This window comes from Carcharhinus amblyrhynchos, chromosome 23, assembly GCF_965287045.1.
Source record: "Carcharhinus amblyrhynchos chromosome 23, sCarAmb.v2.hapA, whole genome shotgun sequence".
In the NCBI taxonomy this organism is placed as follows: Eukaryota; Metazoa; Chordata; class Chondrichthyes; order Carcharhiniformes; family Carcharhinidae; genus Carcharhinus; species Carcharhinus amblyrhynchos.
Window position 1 is genome coordinate 40,835,517 of NC_137346.1, and position 17,542 is coordinate 40,853,058.

A 17,542-nucleotide genomic window follows, 5' to 3' on the forward strand; every position below is an offset into this window, starting at 1 on the left:
GCGAAACGTTAGCTCTGTTCTCTTGCCACAGATGCTGTCAGGTCTGCCGAGATTTTCCAACATTTCCTGTTTTTGTTTCTGAGCCTCATTCCCACCTCGATGCCTGCCCCCACACCTACCCCCGCCCTCCCAAATCCCACCATGCTTACCTTCACCCTGGACTTGAAATTTCAATGGACATTTGAACTTAGCTGCTGTAAAGCAGCTAGTATTGTAAAAAAGGAGCATGTCCTCCTTCACTCCAAGTCTACTAGACAGCAAAGCTGGTCTTCAGAGAAAGTTGTTCTGCCTGGATCCTTCCCAGCCTGAATCAGGTGGTCAGATGAGACAGGTAGACGAAATTTCATCAATTAACTGAGCACAGAGTGTCCATCTGGCATTGACTGGCATTCTGAGGAAGTTATGATTCAAGATTTAATGGAGCTAATGTAGTAAATGGGGTCGAGGTACAGATCAGTTAATTGGATTGCAGCTCATTGGGTTGTCCTAATGTTGCTAACCACGATGCCTTTGCCCAGTCTCATCCAGACAAGCACAACACCCCTCCTTCCTCCCGTCCCCCCACATCCTGCGCCCTCAACTCACAGATGGTGAACCCCACTTCAGAAGAGATGGGGAGAAAATTGGCATCAGGAGCTATAAAAATATATTGAATTTGGTGCTTATGAAAACCAAGATAGATCAAAGAACATTTTTCTTATGAATGTCGGAAGATAGAAAAACAAGGCAGGTGATTTAAACCGTGGATGATGTGGCTGTCAAATCATACAGGAGGTGAAGGATCAGTGTCTGACAGGTAGCAGCTCACTGTGTGCTGCAGGATGTACCTCTCCTGTAGATGTTACTCAGTACAAGAGGGATTTTCTGTGTGGACTTTGACAATTGTAGACTATTTATACATTCATGCAACTAGTTTATCAAAGAGGACAGCTCCAGTACTTTATTTATCAAGTTATGAAAATATGTTTCAAACATCCTTGTGCTGTTGATAAATATTAATGAAACCCTCAAGAAGCAACGCATTAAAAAAAGTGCAAAGTTGAAGGAAATATGTTGAGTGAAGGAAATTGCAAGCTTTATCACCCAGTTTTCTCAGAGAAAATTCAACTTTCTTTTGAAATATACCTGATAACCCAATCACACCAAGCATATTTCATTTTTATTATTAAAAAAGTGAAGCAATTGCTGCCAGCCTCCTATTAAAGCTTTGCTTTCAGGACAGTAGACAGTCCATCCAGACAAAAATACATAAGAGAGACAGGACCAGAGATTATAAACGTTAGATCTTAGGCCAAAGCTACTGAGCACCATGGTGGTAACACCAAGCATCTGAGGATACACACTGTCCAATCTGAACAGAGTTTCTGATAAAGTTGTGGCAGTACACTCAAAGCAAATAAGATACTGGCCCAGTAATCACAGGATGGCGAGCTACCATGGCAGCAAGGAGGCAGTCTACAAGTTGAGCCATTCACCATCATGTAAACTAGGCCCATGGAATGTAAAGATGTGGTTAAGGTCAAAGAACGACCATAACAAAATAAAAATACAGGAACCAGTGATAATATTAAGAGGTTACACAGCAGGTTTGCCTGAATACAGACCTCATGGAATACTACAGCAGAGGAAGCTTCAGAAGCAATGTGTATGCTATTAACAACTCCTCCAATTAATCAAAATCTAAACGCATTTGATAAGATGCCCCGTCAGATTATTGCGGAAAATAAAGCTCATGGTTTGGACGTAACATATTGGCTAATTGACAGGAAACAGGTGATAGCCATAAATGGGTCATTTTCGAGTCAGTGGGATGCAACCAGTGATATGCCACAGGGATCACTTATATGTATGTAAATGACTTGGATGAAGGGACAGAAGGTATAGCTGATAAATTTACTGAAAATAGAAAGATAGGAAAGAAAATGTAGGTTGTGAAGACACAAGGAGGCTACAAGGGGACATGGATAGGTTAAGTGAGTGAACAAAGCTCTGTCAAATGGACTTTCATGTGGGTAAATGTGAAATGCCCATTTTGGCAGGAAGAATAAAAACCTATCTAAATGGTAAGAGATTGTAGAGCTCTGTGATGCAGAGGGATGTGGGTGTCCTAATGCATGAATCACAAAAGGATAATATGCAGTTATAGCAAGCAATAAGGAAAGTTAATAGAATGTTATATTGTTTATTGCAAGGGAATTGGTACAATGGTTAGCACTGCTGTCTCATAGCTCCAGGGACCCAGGTTCAATTCCTTGGGTGACTGTGTGTGCGGAGCATGCACATTTTCCCCTTGTTTGTGTGGGTTTCCTCTGGAAGCTCTGGTTTCCTCCCACAGTAGTCATGATGTGGATATGCTGGCGTTGGACTGGGGTAAACACAGTAAAAAGTCTGACAACACCAGGTTTAAGTCCAACTGATTTATTTGATAGTAAACTCACGAGCTTTCGAGGTTACCCCCTTCGTCAGGTGAATGGAGAGTTCTCCATTCACCTGACGAAGGGGGTAACCTTAAAAGCTAGTGAGTTTACTATCAAAGAAATCAGTTGGACTTAAACCTGGTGTTGTCAGACTTTTTACTGTGTTCCTCCCACAGTCCAAAGATGTGCAGGTTAGATGGATGGCCATGTGAAATTGACCCTCAGTGTCCCAAGACGGTTAAGATAGTCTGTCAGAGTTGGTGCTGACTTGACAAGCTGAATGGCCTTTTCTGCACTGTAGGGAGGTTATACAGTATTGGTCTCCGCATTTAAGAAAAGACGCAAATGCATGTGAAGCAGTTCAGGTGGACTGATTGTCTTATGAGGAAAGATTGGACAAGCAAGTGAAGTTTAGAAGAGTGAGACTGACTGAACCTTACAAAATCCTGAGAGTTATTGAGGGGGTGGATGTGGACAGGACGTTTCCACTTTTTGGAGAAACATGAGCTAGAGGTCACTTTAAAAATAAGAGGTTTCTTATTTAAGACAGAGATGAGGAGAATTCTCTTCTCTGGAGTAGTCAGTCATTGGATCTCCTCATCGTGAAAGGTAGTGCAAACAGTCTTTGAATGTTTTCAAGGCAGACGTAGATGGATTTCTGATAAACATGTGGGTTATTGGGCGGCAGACAGGAGGTCACAGTCAGATCAGCCATGATCTTATTGAATGGCAAAGAGACTCAAAGGGCTGACAGATCTACTCCTAATTTGCATGAATGTAAATGTCTGCAGCCAAAGAACTAATTCAATGTAGACATTGTTACACAGTAAATATGGACCATGTTTAGCACAGATGGATTTTACAAATATTAGATGAAAAAGGCATCAACTAGTTAAAAAAATTGATTACTCAAGAATCTATACCCCTCACATATATGATCTAGAGTTAAATGAGTGGAAGTTACTTGTATTGAAGACACATTGCAAAGTGTTGGCATGAAGTGATCATCTCCCACACTTTCACCTTTTAGTCATTTTTCTCAAACTGCTCAAACAGCCATTTTAAATTTGTCAATCATGCCATTCCCTGGCAGCAACTAACGATGCTACAGACACTTGCATCTACTTCAACCGAGTTCATTACAGGAATATCTAATAGTTTTAAATTATTGTTGGCAATGGTGCTATCAACAAGCTGGGAGGGTGCAAACTTACAAAACGCAAGGAAGAGTGCGCACCTCCAATCAGAGAATTCGGTAAAGGATTGCTCCACTGCCCCAGAGTCAGCAATGTAGATGCTGATTTAATTAATTTTTCAGAAGTAGTCTTTTCATTACCCACGGCAATAAACATATGAATTTGTTCCTTAACATATCGCACTCTAGTGAAATAAATTAACCTCAATTTCAATAAAAGGGAAACACCTCCATTCCTCTATTGTCAAACTGTTCAAAGTGTGGGTTTTTCATAACAAAGGCCAAGTAAATAAAATTTAAGGAAGGACTAAAATAATTTGTACCTTTCCTTTATCACCAATGCTGTTTTAAGCAGGATCTTTTCGCAACATGAACAAACATTCACATTCAAGACTGCAAGCATCAAGGTGCGATGTGTCTCTCTGAATGACAAGAGATAGCTAACAGTTCAAACACTGAGAATTTCCCATGCTGCCTTGTAATTACCATCTGTCTGCCTTCCAATCTACAACCCAGCACGGGCCTGCCTGCAGTTATGCCTTTTATACAATCTTTTTGCTTTTAAAAAAATGCATCTTAGCATAACCAGTTAGCAAATCCATTCCATGAAAATGTGGCTAAAGAACACGTAACAATCTTCGAACCTAAATCACAATCAGGCGAAATATCTCAGGATAAGTATACAAGTTGAAAGTGAGTAGCACTTGTTTGGCAGGTGGTCAGTGACCCAAGGTCCTTGGCTGGAGCACAAAGTCTGTAATGACCCTTTTCCCACCAACACTGGAAATGAGAAATCAAATACCATGACCAAATCACCAATAGATGGGGAAAATGAACTGATTCACTGTGCTTACCCAGTATTTTATACAACATACAAGTACAAATCCACATATACCGTGGCCCTGATTAAATATGGCAATGTTACCTCGTATGTCCATGTTAGCGTTTTTCCATGAACCACAATAGCCAGGATATACATTCACACCATATGGAACATCCCTTATTGCTCATGCAAAACAACTGTGCTTCATTTCAAGATGAGGTATATTGCCTTTAGGATTCCCAGGCACTGAGTTTTCTCCAGTTTCTTCGTTATTGGAGACAGCAATCCTCGTCTCACCAGAGCAATTTATACCCTGTTAGTAATTATGCTGCTGCCAGTTTAATTCAATGGACAACAGAGATGCTAAAGTTATCCATTAATTACATTTGAACACAATTATAAAGAAATGGTTGCCTTAAAGCATTACAGCAAACAGGAATTTCTGCACAATTCATTTAGCAGCAGTCATGCTCAACTATGGTTGTTGCTGTAATTGGCCAATCAAGGGCTAAAGTCCCAGCAAAACTGTCAACACGCCTTTCTTTTCTGGGTGCTGACTAATCTTGTTGTGCACTCCATATTCACTGCTAATCTATTTAACCTATAATGATTGAACATCCACCATCTCTGGTACTAACAGTAAAACAGTTATAATATTCCAAATATACTTCACATTGGGAGACCAGACAGCGACCATAGTTGACAGTCTAAATTATATCTTACGTCAAGTGATTATTCAATAACTCTACAATTTTGCCCTTGTACTCAAATGTACGTTTCCAGTTGGATTATTTTATTTATCAGTTTTCTTCCCTAAGCTCCTGATGTGATTGTAGAACCAGAAATCAAAAGCTCGTCAAAGTTTGCAGTCAGGCACCCCACAGCATCAGCAGATCACAGTACAAGGGGATAGACCAATCCTGGGAGATCAGCATTACGAGCACATGTTGCCTTCAAGTAGATGAGAGACTTGACTGCAAACGTCAACAGGCTCTTCCATTGCTGGGATCGATAATCAACAGACTGGACTGACTTATCAGGGGGATGATGCAGCCAGTAATGAAATGAGAGATTTGCTTGCAGCTACTGACACTGTGGAGGATACCCTCCCAACAGGCAAAAGGGATGGCCTCCAGTGCAGCTGGACTATTTCAATTTAAAACAGTTCTTTAATAGAAGGGGGAGAACCTGTTACATGAGGAAGCTTGATTTGCATTCCTTAGCAGCTGAGGTTCTGAATTGGAAGTAAATCAACATCACAGATTATCAGATCATTATCACATTAGTTGTGGGAGCTTGCTGTGTGAAAATGGGGTGTCGCATTTTCTATATTACAACAGTGACTACACTTCAAAAATACTTTATTGGCTGCAAAATGCTTTGAGAATTCCTGAGCTTGTGAAATGTGTTATATAAATACAAGTTTTCATCTTTTAAAATGGAATCACACAATAAAAGAGGGAAAATAAAGACGCAGAATACTTCCTTTTAATGTAATTCACCTTCCTAATTTGTTTGACTACCGTTCAACAAATACTCATCGTAGCATATCAATCCAAAATTGAAATGCATTGAATGTTTGAATTGAGGCTTGGCATTCAAAGCTCCGTTTGCTAAGACACGTGGAGTATTTGAAGTGCTTACACTGTTTGATGTCACAGGCGAGCACATCACTAAATATCCCAGTTCACTGAGGTTTAACCTGATTGGAGGGAGGTACATTGGGCACAGGCTCAGCATACCTCTATGTGAAAAAGCAAGTGCAAACTGGAAGAGGTTCATACTGTTGAGGAGAGGTGTGAAAGACGAGATAGTTGGTTCTGGATAATGGCTGGTCACAGGGCATTGATGGTAGTATGATCTGATATGCATCACCCCTCTCCATAGCAAAGGCATAAAGGCCTGGAGTACAGACACACTGGAGATAAATCGACATAATATTATGTTAAAAAAATACAGATGATAAAAATTGCCATGCCAAAATGAAGGTTAATATTTTAACAACTAAAATCATTTGTAACAAGATTTACAAATGCAGGTAGCATAAATGCAAAATAAAAACAAAATACATAACAAATCAATCTGCATCTGAAGAGAGGCTAAAGCTTCAAAAACTGAGGACTGATGTGAATTTCAAACACTTTCCTTATTTATCTTTTTCAACACATGTAGTTTCCCATTATATTTTGTTAGACAATTCTGGTACTGTGCTATTACATCCAGTGCCAACAAATCTAGACCCATTAGTAACTTGCGGATTTTTGCTCCACGAAAGTTTATAGCCTTTTCTTTCGTAGAATCCTACAGTGCAGAGGGAGGCCATTCAGCCCATCGAGTCTGTACCGACCACAATCCCACCCAGGCCTCACCTCAGTCTCGTGCATTTGTCCGAGCTGGTCCCTATGACACTAAGGGGCAATTGAGCATGCCCAATCCACCTAACCTGCAGCTCTTTGGAGTGTGGGAGGAAACCAGAGCACCCAGGGGAAACCCACGCAGACACAGGAAGAATGTGCAAACCCCACACAGCGACCCAAGCCGGGAATTGAATCCGGGTCCCTGGCACTGTGCCACCCCAAATCTTCAGCATTTTATTCGAGATACAATCCACAAATGCTAATTTTCCATTCGCAATGTTGCGGAGGTTTTTACTAACTGTAGCCATAGCAAAATACAATCAATACTCTTGGCTTTGCAGCTTGCCCATGTTCTGTTGGCAAGTTACAATCTTCAAATGGGTGATTTGTCAATTCAATGACAGGGTGTAATCCATCAGTCAGCAGGTCTCGAGGCCAGATTCCCATTAACTTGTGCCTTATTCTGTTCATGTGGTTGGAGGTAAGATGCTATGAAGGGGAGGGAGTCAGTGAAAAAGCAAACTCTTGAAAACTCATTTAAGCTGCAATAGGTTTGTCTGCCCTCATTAATTATGCACTGTACTACAGTGGCTGCTGCTGCACACTATCCAATCCATCATTTGTTCTGCTGCAACATTTCACTAGCAAAGGTCAGTAATTTAGATCAGTACAAGTTTGAGGCTGGCATACACCAATGGTTAACTTTCCATATCTGTGATAAAATAGCACTTGGTATTCAATTGAGAGGAGGGGTTAGGTAGGACAGGGAAGGGAATGAGATTAGCTCTACCATCACAAACCTCAAATTTCGATAGGTGATATTGAAACAACATCTGCTCTAACAGAGGTCCTGGGTCCTGACCTAAATATTTGGGATTCAAGTCACACACTCCCTATTATCTGGTCACCTTTTAAGTATGAGGCTGCAGTTCATGCAACTTGATTTCCATTCAATTAATCTATATTCCTGGATGCCACCAAGTGTGCGGGTATCAGGCCGAAAGAAGGGCATGGGAAAGGGAGGGAAAATCTTACCGACGAAAGACGTTTTACTTCACGTGACACTCTAATAATGCAATAACATTTGTTTCAATTATTTCTCAATGCATTTATATAGGACTTAGTGAACAGGTTTAATTATAGTGCGATTGTAATAGAAGCGTCCAACATGACAGTACAGTATTTAACAAGCTTCATAATTATAGTATGATTATCAAGGCTATAATTAGGGATTTTACAATAGTCATGACATTAATTGCTTATCAGAAGAAACACACATCATTTTTTAATATCCTATCTTTACTACACACAGGGTAAAGTGAAAAATCTATATGGGCGAGAACATGCAGAATTCAAAAGCGACTGCATGGTACTAAAGGGATTTTTGTAACCAAAGTTAGCACAATATATCTGTCTGTAGGAACAAAAAAAAATCAACATCTCTGCAGTCCTGTCCAGGAAGTTTTGTTCTGTTGGTTAATTTAAGGGGAGATTAATATCTCAGAGACATAAAGCACAAGATAAATAAGACCCTGAGAAAATCTGATGCATACCAAATGTTGTTTAAAAAGATCTATTGTTTTCCTCATTCAGGTAATCAAAATTATTTGGATGGACAAAAGTACAAAATGAGCGTTTGGGCCTGTACTCGGAGTTTAGAAGGCTGAGGGGGGATCTTATAGAGACTTACAAGATAATGAAGGGGCTAGATAGGGTAGAGGTAGAGCGATTCTTTCTGCTTAGAAAGGAAAACAGAACTAGAGGGCACAGCCTCAAAATAAGGTGGCGGGGGGGGTGCAGTTTAGAACGGAGTTGAGGAGGAACTCCTTCACTCAAAGGGTGGTGAATCTCTGGAATTCTCTGCCCATTGAAGTGGTGGAGGCTACCTCGTTGAATATATTTAAGTCACGGGTAGATAGATTTCTGACAGACAAGGGAATTAAGGGTTATGGGGAGAAAGTGGCAAAGTGGAATTGATCCGCTGCAGATCATCCATGATCTTATTGAATGGCGGGGCAGGCTTGAAGGGCTAGATGGCCTACTCCTGCTCCTATTGCTTCTGTTCTTATGTTTTCAGCAGACAGCCCACTTGATTTTGACTTTAAGCAAAAACACAAAGTGCGCAGTTAAAATGAAATTACCAAATCAAAAGAAGCTGTGGTATCTCATCTAGGGACCAAAGGAATGGTGGAGCATTGACTCAGATTATACCAATCATTAGTGTTTCAAGTCTATTTTTAGACTCCAAAAAATAAACTAAGTCTTGTGAAGTGAAAGCACTATTCATTTCAATTAATTCAGAGCAATGGGTCAAAACTTTGCTCCAATTAGATGCTTCTCCAACGTAATAAGCCATTGCTTAACAAGGAAGGAAAATCAGTTCAAAGTGACGCAACTGACAAGTCAGCTAAAGGATATTTTGCTGCTCCCCACAACAACTGCACTCACTGATCCCAGCGGCACGCCGGAGCAGCTGACACCCACCCACCTTCCCAAACAGGAGTTTGCTGTCTGCGTATGGAAGGTGGTGTGGGAAATCCAGTCAGAAAGCATTAGTCACTTACTGTATAAAATTAGGTGGAATACCACACTTTACAGCCCCCACAAGCGTCTTCTTACTCTCCTTCAGCCACACCTTACAGCTCACACAAGCATCCTATTACTCTCCTTCAGCTCATCCCATTGGCATTCCTCCCTCTCTCAAGTACTTTTCTAGCTACCCATCTATACCAATCGTCTTAACCACTCATATGGTAGTGAGTTCCACATTTTTCTAACTAGTCTCTGGATGAAGAATTTGCTTCCCCACTGGATTTACTGGGGGCTATCCCTATGTTGACATCAAAAATTCTGTCAAATATCAGATTTCATTACTAATTACATATCCTGTCGGGTTTTTTTGTTATATAAATTAGGTTAGGTGTCACATTTAATTTTATATTTGTCTGGCTTGTAATTGCTTCCTAATGCTTCTTCTCAAAGGTATTGTGCTGCAGCTGTTTTGAACTTCCATCTAATTGTGCCTAGCTCTAAATAGTCTTCCACACTGATCCGAAACCAAGATTCATCAATAACGTTTCTCGATTTTTTTCAAGACACAGGTTGCAGACCTACTAAAACTAATCAGCCCAGGTCGTACATTAGAATAATCACAGTAAAGCTATCACTATTCACTGTTATTTTGCCATAATTCAGATAGTAATTCCTGGAACTTGAATCTGAGCACTTAGCTGCAGCGATCCTGAAGCCGCTGTCTGATTTGTCCCTTCATCCACAAGTTTTAGTGCCTCGCTGATAGATTTCGTCCTAAAATTCATGCAATATGCCTATTAAACATGACAGACAAACTTGGACTGGTGTATTGAAGTCTAAGTAAGTTTCTTAACTGTGATAAGTCTTAATTAATACCAAACAATCAGCCTGGTGGTGATAATATAATTTTACAAGTGTGGAATATCATTCAATCATATTTTAATTACTGTTGGAAATTATCAAAATGTTACAATTAAAATAAACTTTTTTCTGTGTCATTTATCCATCTCTCATTTGCATCTTACTTTGAATTGAATTTATTATTCTAATTTACACTGCCTCGTTAAGACATGTTTGTCGCATTTGGATTTTTGAGCCTGTTGTTCGTCTTCTATATGCAGCACTTAAATGCCCTGTATGGGACACCACACTACAACTCTGCATGCAGCTGACAGCATGAAGAATGGCAACGCCTTTCCACTACGACTGACTGCAGAATCCAGGCCAATGCTTTGTCATGACTGTGAGACCCATTTTTTCACCGGTTGTGTCACCATTATTCAGACAGGAGATCTTCCCCCAATATAGAGGTTTGTCCATTTGCCTATTTTTTTAAAATGTGGATTCTGCTGATGAGAGCTGGCGTTTTATAATGGACCTGGATCAAGTGTATTGTGTACATTCTGGTATAATTTATATTCACTGTCCATTAAATTACTGTTATATTTGCCTAAACACCTATTCTATCCCAAAACGTACTATAGTATATGTGACGTCTGTCTCATTAAGGCAACCCAACAGGTTTATTTGGTAGCAAAAGCCACTAGCCAACAACAATGCCACTGGCCAACAATACCAGCCACTGACAAATAAACCTATTGGACTTTAACCTGGTATTGTGAGACTTCTTACTGTGTTTACCCCAGTCCAATGCCGGCATCTCCACATCATTAACGCAATACTGCAGAACAGAGTCACCTGACATGAGGAACCAATGGGAACTGAGAGCGATAATCACACCGGGCAGAATCATCGAGCAGCCATGTAGGAAATATGTAAGGACTGGAGCTGCTGCTCCAGGGCTGCAAACTCCTGGACCAAGTTTCTCTCATCAACAAATATCCTTTATTCCTAACAAAGCCTGAAATCTTTTGATAATGTTAGAGTCCACAACATAGCACATACCCAATAAACGGGCTTATACTTCACGTTCTTTATCTTTGCTGACTTCAATAGTACAGAAGGTAATGAGCTGAGTTACTGGGATGCCTACGAGGTGGTGCAAGTCGAAAGACTTTCAGGCACTCGTTCCAATCAGACAAAAGGCATGATATATTTAACTGATCATATTACAAACTGTAATAGAAGTAACTACATCAGCTTCTTTTGGAAACTCATTTTATTAAAAGAGAACAGCAAATGTGTGCAATAGCTTATTTGGTTTCCCTTGTCCAATCTAATCCACATGATTCTGTGTTTGGCTTTATTTGTGCTGATCTGCTGTCAGTCCGCTATATTGTCTGTGCCGTCAGTGAGATGAAAACTGAATCAGCGATTATTGAAACTGACAAGTCTACTAGCCAAGATTAATGAAATACTGCATGTGACTATAGACCTCACCACGTCTATCGACCTTTATAAATCTGTGACAAATGCCAAGCCTTATTTTTAGGACACGTCTCACCAACATTTCTAAAAATATATAGTCTAACCTATTCCTCAATTTTCAGATATTAATTACTGAAAAAAGCCTTCAGTGACTTTTTTGAAACTCAAGTAATCAAACTCCATTCCATGCCAAAAGTATTCAAAGACTCCATTACTTTCTTTCACCTGACACAAAGCCTTTAATTTTTGCATATTTCTTTATTCTTTCATGGGCAGAGGTTTCTCTGGCAAGATCAGCATCTTTTGCCCATTCTTAATTGCCCTTGAAATGAATGGTTTGCTGTGCCATTTCAGAAGTTACTTAGGAGCTAACCACTTTGCTGTGGGTCTGGAGTCACACGTAGGCCAGACCAAGTAAGGATGGCAGATTTCCTTCTCTAAAGAACATAAGTGAATCAACAATTTTTTTTTACAATAATTGATGATAGTAATGGTGACCATTACTGAGACTGACTTTAATATTCCAGATTTTTTATTAACTGAATTTTAATTCCACCAGCTGCCGCACTGGGATTTGAACCCATGTCTCCCAAGCATTAGTTTGGGCCTCTGGATTGCTTGCCAGATAACAGCACCAGTCTCCCCCATCGGCCTATATTGTGTCCAAATGGAATCAAGTCCACTTCATGGCATATGAAATGCACAGGCCAGCAAATAAAAATTCTCAAAAGTCTTCTTGAGGCAGATAACTAACATTGAGCTTTTATTTATGAAGTCAGATTTATTGCGCACATTTGGACTGAAAGTGCATTATTAATTTTAAGAACTGTAACAATGCACCAGAGAGATACAAACAGTAACAGTACACTATAAACTTTCATACTACGTCTAATTCTTATCTGCGAAACATTCTAGGATCTATGTTTTCAACTTAAGGCTGCGGCTGAAGACATTATTTGAAGCAATGTAACAACAGGGCAGAGGAAATGAAACAATTTGGACTTCTAGAACAGCTTTCATGACCTCAGGATATTCTAGGGCACTTTACAGCCAACGATACATTTATCAGAATGTAGTCAGTCAATACTATAATGTTAAAAAACATGGTCGCTAATTTGCATACAGCAAGGTTCCATCAACAATGGATACTGATCAGATGAGTGTTGAGAGGTAAAGATTGGCCAGAACATACGGAGAACTCACAAATTCTCCTCTAAAAAGTGCCTTGGGACCTTTTATATTCACCAAATGTTGAAACAGGCCTCAGTTTAACAGCCAATCGAAAGACGGCTGCTATCCCTCAGCATTCAACTTATTTGCCAGCTGGATTAGGTGCTCAAGTCTTTGGAAAGGGACATGAAGCTAAAAGCTTCTGACAGAATGCTATCACTGAGCCACGGATAACAACTGATTTTTATAGGTATGTCACTGCTGGCTGCTCTTCATTGCGATATTTCACTAGTTCCATGCCAGCATGACCATGGTGCCCTGGATGATGATGAGTATTCTGACCCATTCCCAGTCACTCATGGAGTTAAACATTTCAGCATGTTTTTTTCTCCATCAGATACTCCGATGCCTTCCACGATGGTGATTCTAGCACTGAAACAGATGGATTGGAAACTACTCAATCTGAGATGATGCCAGGCAAAGGCCAAGGTCTTCAAGGATGCACTTTGCAATTTTGCCGATGACTTGTTCAGAGCTGGACATGCAATATGGCATGGACTTGTTCTCCAAAACATGCAATAACTTTGGCGTGATGTAAACTGAAGTCATGTACCAGTCTGCTCCAAGAAAGCCCACCTTGAGCCCAAGATTCAAATCTGTGACTAGAACCTGTTAGTGTTGGACATGCTCTCAGCAGCACACACTCTTGAGCTGTCCACATTGATGACGAGACACATGCATGAATTATTAATGTAACTGCTGCCTTCAGACTTTAAACTGCAATCTGTGGATGAAAAGTAGCAGGTCTGCCTCTCAAACTGAATTGTAGCACTTGTTGCAAGATAAAAGAACAGGAAGTGATAGCATGTGGGTTTTGGGTGTAACAACAGCGCAGGTTTATTAGGTAATTGTTTGTTCCAACAATTAGCACCGTGGGGATGATGATGATGATGGCTTAGTGGTATTATCACTAGACAATTAATCCAGAAACTCAGCTAATATTCTGGGAACCCAAGTTTGAATCCCGCCACAGCCAATGGTGGAATCTGAATTCCATTAAAAGAAATTTCTGAAATTAAGAATCTGATGACCATTGCTGGAAAAACCCATCTGGTTCACTGATGTCCTTTAGGGAAAGAAATCTGCTGGCTTTACCTGATCTGGCCTACATGTAACTCCAAAGACACTGGAGCTTTGGCAATGTGGTTGACTCTCAATTGCCCTCGAGCAACTAGGGTTAGGCAATGAATGCTGACTGGTCAGCGACGCCCATGTCCCATGAATGAATAAAAAGTTACAACTGTGTTGAGCTGATCACGTATCCAGAACGCCTGGCACCCATTTACTAAAGCAAATATTCCACTGACAGTTTGAGTCTGGAGTGCGCTGTCATTGCAGTCAAAAGGAGCTCTCCAAGGACACAGTGAAGACTTCACTTAGGAATTTTGATATCCTTTCAGTCCTGGCAGAAGCTCACCTAGGACTGCTGCACCTGATGTAGCCACATACAAAAACAGGACAACCTCTTTCCAAAGAAAGTGCACATGACAGGTAGAGTCAAAAAGTAAGAGTAAGTTACTAATCCAAAACTCAATTTTCTGGAACGTTCTGCCCTATTTGCAGCAGAATCTTTCAGAGTGCAAACTGGCCTTAGCAGTCAACAGCGCACTCACTGGAATTCTACAAAACATTTCAGATGATGAACACAGTCAATGGTCACCTTGAAGGAAGAACAAGGAAAGTGATAATGGAAGCAAACTGCACGGATAAACTAAGAGTATCCTACAATAATTTTACATCACATCAGACAGGCCTTGCACACATGCTCCCTCTCTTATTGAGTATTGATATATTGCAGTGAGTACATCCAATGACAATAATGACTGTGGCTTCATTGCTGGTACCCTAGACACTACACAAGAAAACTCATTATGCACAAGCAGCTGTGAAATTATAATGAACTGATGTAATACCCAAAAGGCACCATCAGAAATGATATCCCTAATCATTTGCTCTGAAATAGGCACCTGGACAAAAAGCTGAAAAACCGACCCAACAGTTGACATTTACATATCATAAATTCATCCAAGAAATTAAATTTTAATGAAAACCCCAGGATAGCTGTGTACTGAGCAGAAAACAAGGCATGTTGCTCATAGATTCAGAAATTACATGATTAAATGAAGAGTACATCAAGGATTCTATAAATCAGACTGTCTATAACTTTAAATCGACACAACTATCTTGGGAATTCATTTTGCGACTAATCCTTGGCAATTAAATAACAAGTTAGTGCTTATGATACAGGTCGAGTATCCTTTACCGTCAGGGCTAATTACATTTCGGATTTCAGGAGATTTAGGTTTTCGATGCCACGTATAAACTTACATTACAATAGCCTAAGCCTCAGCTACCTGTAGTTAAGGCAAGTTAAAAAGCTGGAAAAGTAAGATGCATCACTGAATACTAAATATATGGTAACTTTAATAAGTTTCTTTTTGACACATTCACCACAAAAATCACGCGGGAAACAGTGCACACAAACGACTAGACTTTCTGTGTTAAACCTCAATGAGATTAGGGGAGGCAATGGCCTAGTGGTATTATCGCTAGACTACTGATCCAGAAATTCAGTTCATGTTCTCAGGATCCGAGTTCAAATCTCACCATGGTGCGTAGTGGAATTTGAATTGAATTAAAAAGAATCTGGAATTAAAAATCTACTGACCATGAAAGCACTGTCAATTGTCAGAAAAAAACCAAGCTGGTTCACTAATGCCTTAAAGGGAAGGAAATCTGCATCCTTACCTGGTCTAGCCTATACATGACTCCAGAGCCACAGCAATCTGGGTGACTCTCTACTGCCCTCCAAGGGCAACCAGGGGTGGGCAATAAATGCTGGTCAGCCAGCGACGCCCATATCCCACAAATGAATAAAAGAAGATTCAATAATGTGTGTTTTCTCAGCGTGTTTGGTTTTCAGATTTCAGGACAAAGAATACTCGGCTTATTTTCCACATTACTGTGATTCAGCTTTATGCGTTTTCAGCGCATTCAAAATTACATCAGGCCCACTGACTGGTTTGCCTTCATTACAGTTGGCATGTAGAAATTCTTTGTGTCTTCAGTGATTTCGGTTCCCTTACAAAACATTTAATAATACTCTAAGTTGCAGGAGTATGCTAAAGAACTTCCACTTTCTACACTGCACAGAACTGGGAGGAGGCCATTCAACCCCATGTATTCTGTTTTGCCATTCAATCAAATCTCCATGCCAACTCAATTTATCTGCCTTTGATACATATACTTTGATAACCTTTTGATGGGCAAGGGTATCTCAGTCTTGAAAACTTTGAACTGACCCAGCAGCCTTTTGGGAGACAGTTCCTGATTTAGTGTGTGTTGATAAATGGTTTGTTTGATTTCATTGCGAAATGGCTTAGCTCTAATTTCCAGATTACACCCCTTGCTCTGAATTACCTAACAGAATTATCTATCCTCTGGAATTCCTCTATCATTTCAAACACTTCAACCAGATCATTCCTCAACCTTTGAAGTGTGAAGAAATACAAACCGAAGGTATAAAACCTGCACTCAACCCAAATCTTGAAGAACTGACATCTTTCCGACGAATCCTCACTGTGATATCCAAGGTCAATATGTCCACCCCAAGATTTGGTGCCCAAAACTGCAAACGATACAACAGATGACGTCTGACCAAACAGAAACAAAAATATTCAGCAGATCTGGTAGTATCTATGGGCAGAGAAACCACTGACCTGAAATGTTAAGCTCTGTTTCTCTTTCCACAAATGCTGTCAGATCTGCTGAGTATTTCTAGCATCCAAAGTTTTTGACTTTTGCACAACTTTGACCAAGGTTGTAGATAACAAGCAGTACTTCATCCACCTTTGCATTCCAACCCTTGAGATATGACATGGTGACACTGCTGCCTCACAGTTCCAGAGACCTGGGTTTGATCTCCAGCTTGGGTCACTGTCTGTGTGGGGTTTGCATACTCTCTGCGTGTATGCATGGGTTTCCTCCAGGTGCTCCGGTTTTCTCCCACAGTCCAAAGATGTGCGGGTTAGGTTGATTGACCATGCTAAATTGTCCCTTAGTGTCCCAGAACGCATAATTTAGAGTGATTAACAGGTAAATATGTGGGGTTACAGGACTGTTGTTGGTGCAGATTCGATGGGCTGAATGGCTTCCTATACTGTAGGGTTTCTGTGGTTCTATAAAGGCTAACAATCCACTTGATCACGTACTGTGCCTATAATAAACTAGCTTTCACAATGTGTACATTTGGACAGCTAAATTCCTTTGCTCCATCACAACTCTCAGTCTTTTACCATTCAGAAATAATGTGTTGCTTTCTTGGCTTCAAAGTGGATGATGTCACATATACTCCTGTGAATCTATCTGCCATAGTTTTGGTCATTCATTAGTCTATCCACGTTCCTTTGTAACTTGTTCTTCCTATCAACACAACTTGTTGTGCCTCCTAACTTTGCCATCTAAAAATTTCAATATACGCAATCTTCCAGCCTGCCACTCGAGCTGCTGATTTACATGGTGAAAGGCTGAGGTCTCACTATCGATCGCTGGTCACACCTCGCCAATCAGAAAATGTTTCATTCATTCTTACTCAATGGCCAGAATTTTATGGGGGTGGGTGAGGCTCGCGGAACAAAATTCTCAGTTGACCCCGGGCAGG

The 17,542-nt window shown here is 40.4% G+C and overlaps 1 protein-coding gene across 2 annotated transcripts in view; it reads right to left on the bottom strand.

Annotated features, from left to right (window-relative positions):
- ap2b1 (adaptor related protein complex 2 subunit beta 1) overlaps positions 1-17,542 on the bottom strand; it is a 272,901-nt gene that overhangs the window by 61,258 nt on the left and 194,101 nt on the right. The gene's annotated exons all lie outside the window — the stretch shown is intronic.